The sequence below is a fragment of the Amblyomma americanum genome, chromosome 1 (genome assembly GCF_052857255.1).
Source record: "Amblyomma americanum isolate KBUSLIRL-KWMA chromosome 1, ASM5285725v1, whole genome shotgun sequence".
Lineage (NCBI taxonomy): Eukaryota > Metazoa > Arthropoda > Arachnida > Ixodida > Ixodidae > Amblyomma > Amblyomma americanum.
This window is the reverse complement of record NC_135497.1, coordinates 213,539,483-213,551,982: the sequence shown is the minus strand read 5'-3', so window position 1 is coordinate 213,551,982 and position 12,500 is coordinate 213,539,483. Positions and strand designations below refer to the sequence as shown.

At 48.4% G+C, this 12,500-nt stretch overlaps 1 pseudogene; it reads left to right on the top strand.

Moving 5' to 3' along the window:
• The first annotated feature begins 7,996 nt into the window (after positions 1-7,996).
• Positions 7,997-8,514, top strand: LOC144115668 (uncharacterized; annotated as a pseudogene).
• Positions 8,515-12,500: the final 3,986 nt, after the last annotated feature.

The window sequence follows — 12,500 nt, the reverse complement described above, 5'->3', positions numbered from 1 at the left end:
GCATTAGAAAAAGGTTTAGAATTTTAAACACCTATTGCGCATGACAGCCGTCGGTGGTTTGGGGCACAAAATCGTGGCTGAATTCTGATGTCGGCGACAATGAACTCTTTCCAGCAAATTACGCGTTCTGCAAAAGGGCACGAATTGACATAGAGGTGGTGTTTTTATATTACTTCACATTACTGTATCTTTTTTTCGTCTTTAAATCGCTCTTGGGTCATGCGAATTTTATAGTCAAATGAGAAAGGTCTATGTGTTTGCTCCTTTCATGTGCCTCCTGGAAGCTTGGCTAACATGATGATAAAATTTGTGTGCAAACGATAGAAAGCGCACGAAGAGAGTGACTTATGATAAGAAATTTTAACTTCCCAGAACTGTTGTTTATTCAGGTACTGACCGCGAGCGGCAACGTCTCTGGTGCAGGGGAAGAATATGTAAATATCATGGGTGATTTCGCATTGACTCAAATCTTAATGCCACCATATCGGATTTAGTGCAAATAAACGAACAAGGTTGGGTTGTGTCCAGTTTGGTGCTGCCAGGAATCAGTGATCATGAAACAGTACGGTGAGAAATTCAGACATCGTACGAAAGGTGAGATCGAACTCAATACAAATGGTCTATTACTACATAAGAGCGAACACTAGAAATATATAGACCGTTAGTAGCTTACTTTCCGCTACTGGGGACGTTGTAAGAGACGTGCAGTATTAAGGATCAATGACTTCTGTCCAGGAACAAAATCTTAAAGTTGCAGAAAAGGTCTGTTCCGTCATGGGTGCAATCGTCGAGTGCTTGCAAGAATAAGCCATGGTTTAATGCAGTTTAAAGTTATCTTCATAATAAACGTAAAAAAGCCGATAAAAGGTATAAAAAAGCCTCATTTTTTATGAAAGCAAAGTTGGAGGCTGCTAATATTGACTGTACAAGTGGTCATTGCTCAAGTTAGAAATTGCTTTCTAGACTTTTTTTTTCGAGGTTCAAGCTTTGCCATTAGGTTAAACAAAATGGCAAAAATAATGCAGGAACTGCATCTCTTGCGCACGATGGCCACTTGATTGATGACATGCAGTCTCAAACAGGCAGACTGCTTTAACGATTTTTTCAACTAAGATTTCTGTCCCGCACACTCTTCGACGTTCATTATAGCCCAGTGCAGCTTAACTCTTTGGCCGACGTAGAAGTAGATAGAAGAGGAATTACAGCCTCTCTTCAGCGCTTAGATTTGTCTAGAGCCGGAGGCTCTGTTTGGTTTGTCCAATGTTCTTGTAAAAATAAGTGCTCATCCTGCATTGCCAATATTGTCTGTCTTATTCAGGAAATTGTTGCTCACCAGTTCCCTTAATTCCTAGTGAATGGAAAGCTGCCTGCGCAGTTCCAATTCTGAAGACCGGGCCGCGGGAGTTAGTTTTAAATTACAGCCCTAGTTTTTAATGAGCATTGCTTGTAAAACTCTAGAGCTTATGAAAAATCTCAATGCAAATTCCTTATTAAATCGTTGCACCAACATTCCTAGATTTCAAGAAGGCTTTTATGGGGTGGATCATGGTTTATTAGCTCTGAAGCTGCGTTATTGAAATTTAAATGCGAAGGTTGTCGACTGTATTATTTGCGAAGTGGGAGCGAAGTGTTGTGAATGATAGCTGCCAGTTTCCCGCAAATGGACTTCGCGACGGTCGCCAAGACGGTTTTCCATGAAATAAATGGCACACCTTAGGAACGGCCTGAAAAAGTGCAAGAAACGAGCTAGCTTCAAAGCACTGCCAACAAAATCAAGGTCTGCATCACTGAATGTATCACAAAATAAAAAAAAACTGAAAGGGTACAACCTTAATTGTCTCATATGAATTACGCAAGCTCGCAGGCCTCTCAACAAGATTTCCTTGAACGGTATGGAAGTATGGGGTCGGTTGAAAAAAGATTACAAAACCATGTGCGAATGCGCCGCTGATGCTGGCCATAAGACTGCCATTATGTGTTGGGACATATATCAACCGAACGAGACGATAAGTCAATTACCGTGCATGAAAACACGAGCTTTCGCTAAGGAAAAAAAGAAATCTGTCAAATATGCAAGGGGACTGCATATGTGAGCTAAAAGTTTTGAGAGCTGAAAAGTTTTGGCGGAAGCAAGACATTTGCCTTAGTGTTCATGGGAAAATTTGCTATGAGAAAGAAAGGTAACTTGTAACTCTGGGTAACTTGTGTTTCCTTGTTTGACAATTATTCTACTATTCGCTTTCTTTTGGCATTTTCGTTCTTTCATTCTTTCTCGTAGTATAGCAGTGCACACGTGAACAAGTTTTACATTGGACGGCTTTGGACACTAGCAAAGCACTTGAATGTTATTGCTCATGGGTGCCATATTCTTTGTTCCTTCGCAGCTGCCATTACAAGTGTCCAAAAAGCTAAAGTTCGAAGTAACTGAAGTATAGGCAGGTTGGAAAACTCAGTAAGAAAGGCAGCTAAGGCGCTATAGAATGCTCAATGCAACACTTTATTCGCGCAAGAGTACAAAAGCGCATAAAAAATGGAAGTTTTCGGTGGCTTATTTTTGTTTGTGTTCGATAACTTCCTATGTAGAAACATTAGCAAGATTACAGAACTCGGTATTTTTTAGTCAGAACGGCGAAAATGCCACCAGCATCACATAGTGAAGCCAAGGTACATTTTCCTATTCTTGCAAAGAAAAAGTTTTACGTATTATCAGATATGCGGACGAAGTCATTCGTCTGAGCCTACACCAAGAGGGGGGTCCAAAAGTATCGACGGCTGCTTTACTAAAATGAGAGGGCATGCACAACCAAGTTTAGGAGAAAGGCCGAAACAGCACCGTGAGCCTTCGTGATAGGAACAGAGCTAAAATGAATGCCGGCGTGCGCCAGAGTATAATGGGATTGAGTTTTGTTAGCCGCTGCACGCGATGTTTACTTCCTGATTATTTTACTCGCGACGCTGCCCGTAGTGCTTATCGATTAAGTTCTATTTTTTGTGGGAGGCATAATGAATCACTGCTGGTGATTTTTTCATTTTCTTCGATGTTAGCCTTGCTTATTGTCCCAGCTATGTCTGGTGGTAAGCTAAACATTTTTAGTGATTGAAATAATGATTCTTGCGTGATTTGGTCACTAATTCACTCAGGATCTGTTCAGAGTTATCGTGGCCGCACTTAGACGGAACCGAAATTCAGAAGCACCCGTGTGCTTTGCGATGTCAGGGTCATTTTAAATAGCCTATAGGAAGTCGAAAATAATCCGTTTCCTCGACTATGACGATCCTACCCCTGTTACTAACCCTGCTACCAACCCTGTTACGCGGAGGGTTTCAGCTGCCGTTACGCCAACCAGTAAGCTTCAGTCACAGTTGTACGCTGATATTACAGAGTGTCAACCAGCACCAAGTCTTCGATGGTGGTTGATCTCAAGCGCGGCTACCAGTGCGGCTACCAGTGGGCACAGCAGTGTGCTGCTGTGCCCGGATGACCAGCCTGGATTCCAAATCTACACGATGCAAAATTTCTCCTGCGAACGCCCTTGGACAAGCCTGGCGCTGCGCCGCAAGACAACAACGCCCTAACGCTCCCTTGACAAGCTAAGATGCTGCGCTGCCAGGCAGAAGCGTCCTATGGAGAAGCATCGGCGAGCGACATGTCCAAACGTGCACAAATTGCTAGACAGCCAGGTGTTTTCCCCTGGAAGTCACCGCGCACGGCAAACTTGAAGCGTGTGGCCAGCGTGGTCGCTGGTTGGACCTCTCGGACTGCTGTCAAGTGCTGGCTTTGTATTGGACCGTTTGAGTGACAACCGCAACCGCTTCTCGGGGCTTTATAAGCCCAAACGCTGCCGCCTGGAGAGCACCTCCGTTCTACCGAGCTCCGCTCTACAGAGACCGACCCACCGTGAGCCGAGTGCCGCTCACGAGTGGAGTGAGATATGTGGCGCGTTGGAGCCTCGCCGGACGTAGCCGTGCGAGAACAGTCGCGTTTGCTGTTAGCTCTCGGCCCCCGTGCGGATCTTGTCCTGTATAATGACTTGTACATCGTGTATAAAATCGCTTTTTGTTATTCTCACCGATGCCTGACTCGGAGTCTTCGCTACCAACTAGAGAGCTGGCAACGCTCTGTCACAAAGCGGGGGGCGAGCGCAGCGGGACCACCTCAAAGTCACAACATTGGTGGCAGCGGTGGGATGCCAAAATCGCAGCATTGGATGACAGCTACGGGATTGACCGGTATCAGCTACCTCTGCGCGGTGAGTGCCTGAGGTTTACCTCAAACACTAGACTTTCTCTGACACAGGTTATAGTAGCTTAGAGAAGGAATTTGTGTAGCATTGTGTTAACCTCGTGTTTTTCAAGCCTAGTGAGAGGGTTCTGAAAACCAGGGGATGCTGAGGGAGGGAACAGAGCAGTGTGTGAAATACTTGCGGATGTCCTACTAGTAGCGTTATAGTAGCGTACGGCAAGTATATTCAAAAAGGGCAAACAGCAAGAGGACAGTGTGAGCGATGGAGAAGTACAAGGTGTTGAGATTCAGGTAGCAGCATCCCACCGCTGCCACCAGTTGTTGGGATTCAGGTAACGTGACTGGGCCGGAGAAGAGACGAGGACGATCGGAGCAAGAAAACTTGGAAAACTTTATACAAAGACTATTTACATAATGTACATGTAAGGGCAACTGAGAGTGTCTATCAGTAAAGGGAGCTTCTTACCAGTCAGGAGTTTCTGCCAGCAAAGGGTATCTCTCAAGAGGGGGGCTCTCTTCTGGTACCAAACCAGCCGCTCCTTAAATACTCTTCGTATTCCCCAGATCCCTAGCTGGGGAATACAGTTCGAAGAATGATGTCCAATCACACGATGGCACTGATGGTACCATCCACGACAGGGCGATCCTGATGTTCTCTCGCAGCTCGGTCGAGGAAAGAGAACAGGACCCGGTCACGTTGTCGTCCACGCGGCCTCCAGTTGGGCGCGCATGTGTGTCTGGACCGCGCCCATGTGGACCCAGAAGGCGCCTGCGTGACACAGGAATGCAGACTCTCTCCCAGCAGAGGTTGAAAGATCTTTTACTGATGACCGGAACGCGGAACCTCTGTCGAAGGCGCGGCACTCGGGCAATTGTTCAACCTCAGCGTGACTGAAGAGGGCAACACTGATCTTGTACTTCGTCGTCTGAGGACCTGAAAGAACACGTGGGGACGCTATTATCGTCGCTGCTTCCGGCATTCCAGCCACGTCTCCCCCCGAGGGCTCACCCACCCTCGCGGTGGTCCTCAGGGAATCCTCCCCATGTCCAAATTCGCCGAACTCAACAGCAGGAAGGAAGTGCGAGCACAACAAAGGTTATAGAACTTCAAATTTCTGAGGAGTTGGGCATTAAGTTGGGCTCAACAAAAAAAAAGAATGCGATCCTTGAGGTCATGAGGACTGAGGACGTAATTTTTGAAGAAGCCGAAGAGGCCTGGGCGGATATCAATGAACGTCGCGAGGAGGAAAAGAAAGAAAAGGAGGCGCTTCGGGAGAACGAGGTTAAAATGAGAGTTGGAGCTCCGCATAACCTCGCAAGCGCTATGTCTTGATTCTACGACAATCCCCTCTAACGGCCCAAGAATACGCGACCAACTGCCGCCCTTTGTCGTCGATGAGGATATCGCTAAATACCTCGTGAAATTTGAGCACGTGTGCGAACGGAATGGCATTGAGCGATCCCTCGGGGCACAGAATCTGTTAGCCTTGCTCCTGGGGAGGCATCGGGCGTAATAACTTGCTTATCGGAGTAGACGTTTGAGAGCTACAGTGATGTGAAGGAAGGGCTACTCCGGGAGTACAAATTGTCGCCCGAAGCTTTCCGGCAGAGGATCCGGCATTCAAAAAAGGGCAGGGAGTCGAATGTCGACTTCGCGTTTCGCCTAAAAGCCGACCTGGTGGAATGGCTGAAGGGCGAATAGGTTTACGACGACCGCGATAAAATCGTCGAATGCATCGCGCTAGAACAGTTATGCCGTTGCATTGATGGGGATGCCACGCTCTGGCTGCAAAGTAGGCTGAAGGAGGTTAAGCTAAATAAGGCAGCAGAGTTAGCGGAAGAGTATTACACCCGCCGCAGCTTGCACAGGAGGGCAGTGCGCGTAGAAAAAGCAGATAGGAAAGATGGTTTTTCCAGGAAGCCCGACGAACGGAAGCAAATCACGCGTCGCGAGTTTCGGAAAGACGAGTACTTTACCAAAAAAAACTGTAAGGGAAGGACAGAATGCATCTCGGAATGCAAATGATGGTCCCAAGCAGCGAAACGATACGACGCGTTCTTTTAAAAAACGGATGCCGTTAACCTGCTACAATTGCAAAAGGCAAGGGCCCATCGCGGCGAACTACCAAGAGAAAATTGTTTTTGCAACAGTACGGGAAACTAACAAAAACGTGCGACTATTGGAGTCATATATGCAGGAAATTAAGGTAAACGGCAAGAAGTGCAGAACACTTCTGGACTTGGCAGCAACTATGGACGCTGTCCACCCGTCTTTCGTCTCCTCGAGTGATTTTAAGGGAGAATGCGCTTGGATACGGCAAGTGGCCGAAGAGGACAGTGTCTGTTTACTGATCGCAACGGTTATCATTGAAGGAGAATTTGGGAAACTTAACACAGAAGCCGCTGTGTCCGCCGCCCTCCCGAAGCACTTTTCCTACCTCTTCTCAAATAGTTCGGAGCAGCTGCTGAAAGATCAGGGCAAATCATCAGGGCGCTCACGCGAACCAAAGCGCGCCAGCTGTCGAAGAAACCTAACTTTGCGTCGGTGAGCGAACAGCGGTGCGGCACACCGACCGATCAAGGTAACTTGAGTGGCGAGAAGGCACGGGAGATGCAGAGCTCGGAGGCTGGCCTGGGCGAGCGTGGCCTGGAAGTGATTGGGAGCGACACGTGCACCGCTAGCCGCGATATAGACACGACGCCGCAGTTGGCGACGCGGGCTCTGCACTCGCTCCGGTTTTCGCCAGCTGGCAGGAGCTGGCTGCAGTTGAAAGGGAAACGCTGATTCGCAAGCAGCAGGAAGACTGTTTAATAGCCGATCTGATGAAGAGCGTCAAACTGGGAGTGGAGAAAAAGAAAGTTTAATTTTATGAGGAATCTGATTTATTGTGCCGCCGCTACACGGATAAGCAGGGTCACAATTATGAGCAGCATCTTATTCCTCGAAAATATCGCCGTCAGTTACTGGAACTCGAGCACGAAAATGCGTGGGCAGGGCATCTAGGCTTAGAAAAAACCAAGGCTAGAATGGCTCAGGAGTTTTATTGGCCGTATTGTTGTAAGGATGTCGATCAATTCGTGCGCTCTTGCGACACCTGCCAGAGAGTCGACAAATCCACTGACAATTGGAAGGCACCGATGAAGTTGGTGCCAGTCATAACCGAACCTTTTCGGTGACTGGTAATCGATATTGTAGGTCCTCTGCCAGAATCAATGAACGGTTGTAGGTATGTTCTGACCGCCCTGTTTGTCGCGGCCAAGTTCCCAGAGGCGGTACCTCTTGAGGAGCTAAATTCCTCCCAGGTCCTGGACGCTCTGCTGTCAATGTTTACACGCGTCGGGTTCCTTTCTGAGATTCAGTGCGACAATGGCAGCGTCTTCACCAGCTGTCTAACTTCTACTTTTTTGGAAAGATGCGGCATTAAAGTGGTGCACAGTTCCATCCATCACCCGCACTCTAACCCAGTAGAGCGAATGCACTTCGTGCTGAAGCGAATATTGGGAGCCCTGTGCTTTGAGTGTCACTGTGACTGGGAGGCCTGTACTCCCGCCGCTATGTTCGCCTTGAGATCTGCTCCCCATGAGAGCACAGGCTTTAGCCCCGCGGAGCTTTTATATGGCCGGAGCCTAAGAACTGCGCTGCGCATGCTGCGAGAGTCATGGGAAGGCAGTGACGACTACCCAAATGTAGTCTCCTACGTCCTCGACCTCCTCTAGAGGCTCTGGAAAACAAAAGATATTGGAGAGAACCACATGAAGGTGGTTCAAACCTTGTCAAAGGAATACTATGACAAGTCGGCAAAAAAACGCACCTTCGAAGTAGATGTCCAAGTGACGTTGCTGCGACCGTCGAAGAAAAACAAACTCGAGGTTCATTGGGAGGGGCCCGCAAAGGTTGTAACCAAGCTTTCCGATACCAACTACGAAGTTAAATTAGGGAGATGGCCCAACAAAATTTACCACAGCAACTTGATGAAACCCTACATTCAGCGTCATGCGATTGTAAGCATGAGGGTAAATGCTGCCGATAAGTAAGGGGCCGAAATCCTGACGACGGCTGACTTGAAGGAATGTGGTTTAGAGCAAATTCTGGAACAGCTGACGTTGGACGCGCGTCTAAGTGCCGCCCAAAAGGAGGATTTAAGGAGGTTTTTTCGAATCGCCCCGGAAGGACCACGGCCCTAGAGCACGACGTCGAGTTAACATCTGAGCAACCGATTTGCAGTAAACCGTATTGTTGTTCACCCGTGGAGAAAAAAAATCAAGGCTGAGGAGATTCAGCGCATGCGTGACTTAGGGGTTATAGTCCCAAGTGAGAGCAACTACACATCGCCCCTGATACAAGTCCAGGTTCCGGGAAAAGATACGAGGCCATGCGTCGATTATCGCCGTCTGAACGCGATAACACGAGATCAGAAATATCCGATACCGAACCTGGAAGAAAGGGTAGAGACGGTGTCGCAGTCAAATTATATATCTACCCTGGACATCGTGCCAGGCTATTGGCAAGTGCCCCTTACGGAACGGGCTAGCCGCTGCGCCGCGTTCGTTTCCCCGTTTGGAACGCTCTGCCCACTCATGTTGAGCTTCGGCCTCAAAAACGCGCCGTATTGTTTCTCTAGTCTGATGGACAGAGTGCTTCATGGTTTGGAGGAGTTCGCACTTCCGTACCTGGATGATGTTCCCATAGTTCAGAACACTTGGGAAGAACATCTGGAGCACTTGCGAGCCGTGTTGAGCAGGTTGAAAGAGGAAAGTCTTACTGTGAAACCAGCGAAATGTCACCTAGGTTGCGGTGAAGTGACTTTTTTGTTCCATGTGGTGGGACGCGGCCGGCGTAGACCTTCCGACATCAAGGTAGCCGCTATTGTGAACTATCCTCGCCCAACCACTAAGACGGATATAAGGGCCTTTTTAGGTTTAGCTGCATATTACCAACACTATGTGAGAGGCTACTATGACCTTGCCAGCCTGCTAACAGACGCGCTTCGGAAGTCGAGCCAGTTAAGGTGACGTGGGACTCGAAGAAAGAAAATGCGTTCCAAATGCTGAAGCGAGAGTTGAACCATAAGCCGGTTCTGACGGCACCAGACTTTTCGAAAGGTTTCATCATTCAATGCGACGTGAGTAATCGCGGCATGGAAGCGGTGATATGCCAAGAAGGTGCTAGTGGTCATGAATGACCAATTTCGTATTTGAGTCGCAAACTAAGTTGTAGGTAAGAGGCATATAGTACCTCTGAGAAAGAGTGCGCCTGCGTTGTGTGGGCCGTTCAGAAGATGGCTTGTTATGTTTCCGGTTCTAAGTTTGTTGTGGAAACGGACCATTGCCCTCTCACGTCTAACAGCGGCCGTTTGCTGAGGTGAAGCATGACCCTCCAGCAGCACAGCCTCGTTGTCCGTTATAAGAAGGGAAGGTTGAACGCGAACGCAGATGCTTTAAGTCGTGCATTCTAGGCCTCGCTTCTTTCAGTGACCTCCTCCTTATACTTACCTTATCTCGCTTCGCGACAGCCTGTAATGTTCGCAGGAAGATCGGGGTAGAAATGAATGACCTCGTTTGTTTCCTCATTAGTGTGTTTTCGGTCCAAGTGATTTCAAGGGGACCATTCTATTTTCATTATTATTGCTGATTATAATGGTTCCTGGTATGTTGGCGTGTAGTTAATTTGAAAAATGGTTGTTTGAGCTTGTGTACCAGTTCGTCAACCTGCCTCTTGTTGCAGCAGGAGCAAAAAGAGGGACAGCAATTTAGTTAGGTTGACTAGGATTATGGCCTTGTCTGGTGTTGATGGGAGACAGAAGGCACTTGCTCGTGTTGGGTTTTGCCTTTTGCCGGTCGGTTTTGCAAGCTGCAGAACGACCAACCATGAGCAGTAGCGAGAAGCAAGGGCATCGGAATGACCCGAGCGAAGCTGGTCTAGGTGCCTTGGCGACAACGCTGTGAGCAGCGATACTGGCCCGGTGAGTGGGACCTGGGCACGTGAAGCTGCCTGGCGTCCGGACACTGGGCATAAACTTGGAAGAGCCTGACGAACGTGCTCGTCTGGCATCCGATCCACGTGGAAGCATCTCGTCTTCCCGGTGCCTTATCTGATGGCGGGGATGCTGTTGTGGCTGGACAACCAGCCCGGATTCCAAATCTGCAAGATGCAAAATTTCTCCTTCGGTGATCGGACGAGAGCCGGCGTATTCAGCGTATTTACCTTCCTTTTTGTTATTTTAAATAAATAATCACTATATATATATATTTCTCCTGCGAACGCCCTTGGACAAGCCTGGTGCTGCGCCACAAGACAACAGCGCCCTAACGCTCCCTTGACAAGCTAAGATGCTGCGCTGCCAGGCAGAAGCGCCCTATGGAGAAGCATCGGCGAGCGACATGTCTAAACGTGCAGCAAATTGCTAGACAACCAGGCACCGGTTCCCCTTTCCCCCTGGAAGTCACCGCGCTCGGCAAACTTGAAGCGGGTGGCCAGCGCGGTCGCTGGTGGGACCTATCGGACGGATGTCAGGTGCTGGCTTTGTGTTGGACCGTTTGAGTGACGCTTCTCGGGGCTTTATAAGCCCCAACGATGCCGCCTGGAGAGCACTTCCGTTCTACCGAGCCCCGTTCTACAGAGACCGGCCCACCGTGAGCCGGGTGCCGCTCACGAGTGGAGTGAGCTGTGTAACGCGTTGGAGCCTCGTCGGACGTCACCGCGCGAGAACAGTCGCGTTTGCTGCTAGCTCTCGGCCCCGTGCCGATCTTGTCCTGTTTAGTGACTTGTACATCGTGTATAAAATCGCTTTTTGTTATTCTCACCGATGCCTGACTCGGAGTCTTCGCTACCAACTAGAGAGCTGGCAACGCTCTGTCACAAAACTAATGGCGAGCGCAACGGGCCCACATCAAAGTCACAACATTGGTGGCAGCGGTGGGATGCCAAATCACAACAGCGGGCTGGAAAGACCAGCTGAGAGGATGTCGGTAGTTGGTCATTGCTCTGAACTGAATTCGACAAGCTCTCAAGGTACTCAGCGTACATCGAAACACAGGGGGCAGAATGTTCATGCATGTTTCCGCTTTAAAGTGTAGGCACCGCTGCCACAATCTAGCCCTCGACATAATTTGAGCAGGTTTCATTCGAGCTTGTAAATTAAACAACGTCATGTTGGCGCTCTCTATTTGGTGTCAAAAATGTCACAGTCACAGGGTAAGCCTTGGGGTGTCTGTTTTGAAAATAATTCAACCACTTCTACTGTACTAAAAATCAATCAGTCATTAGTTATTCGCGCTTTTTTACAGCTAATTTTGCACCGGCGAAGTTGTAGCGACCAATTTTCTCTTTCCAAGCTCTTTTATCTATGTATCAGAGAAAACTTATATCTCTCAGCTAAATCGTTCTTAATGTACACATAAAACTGAGCCTTATTCTGTCTTTGCATAAACTGCTAAACAGGGTAATTCGAAGAAAATTCAGTGTTTCTGCTCCCTCATACGGAATTTTTGCTAAGCACCCTCTCCATTTGCGAAGAATCGTCAGGGCGAATTTGTGAAGTGCTTGCGAAATGTCCCTAGATTAAGTGTTCTGGATTTTATAGTAAATTCGTAGTTACATTCTATACCCAAATTTATTTCACAGCTTTAAACACTCCAATGCAATTTTGGAAAGCATTTGTGGGCATGGTCGCAAGAGAAATATTAGAGACGGTCAATGCGATTGATGCGGCACAGTAAGCGCTAGCAATAGTGTTCCTCGGACGGAGCAGCCGCTGCAGCTGACAAGTTGAATCCGAGCTAGCGGGTGGATTCGTCCATTCCGTCAATCACCTGGCCACACGCCGTAGTCCGCTCCCCTCTCCCGACCCAATTCAGAAATTGCAATGTGACAAGCTGCACCCCCCACCCTTCCCCTCCACTGTCCCTCACTGTCCCTCACCAAAGTGGAAGTTTGGGCTAGTTTGTAAGGCACGATTTGGAGAAGGGCTTATCGCGATAGAAACAAGGACATGAGAAGGCCACAGGACGACCGCTAACTTGCAACTGAGAGAATTATAAGTCCTCTCAGGTACTTGTTTCTCTCGCGCTAAGCCTCCCCCCCCCCCCCCCCCCCCCCCCATCATCTAAATCTTCCAATGTCTCTTCCAAGAAGATTTCAGTAAAGCGTGCACGGGTCTGAGTACACATGTGTTTCGCAGAAATAGCACCATGAGAGAAATTTGCAGGGTTGTATAGGGTTGTCGGCGTATTGTGTAGCAGCTGAAACCTTTCGGGT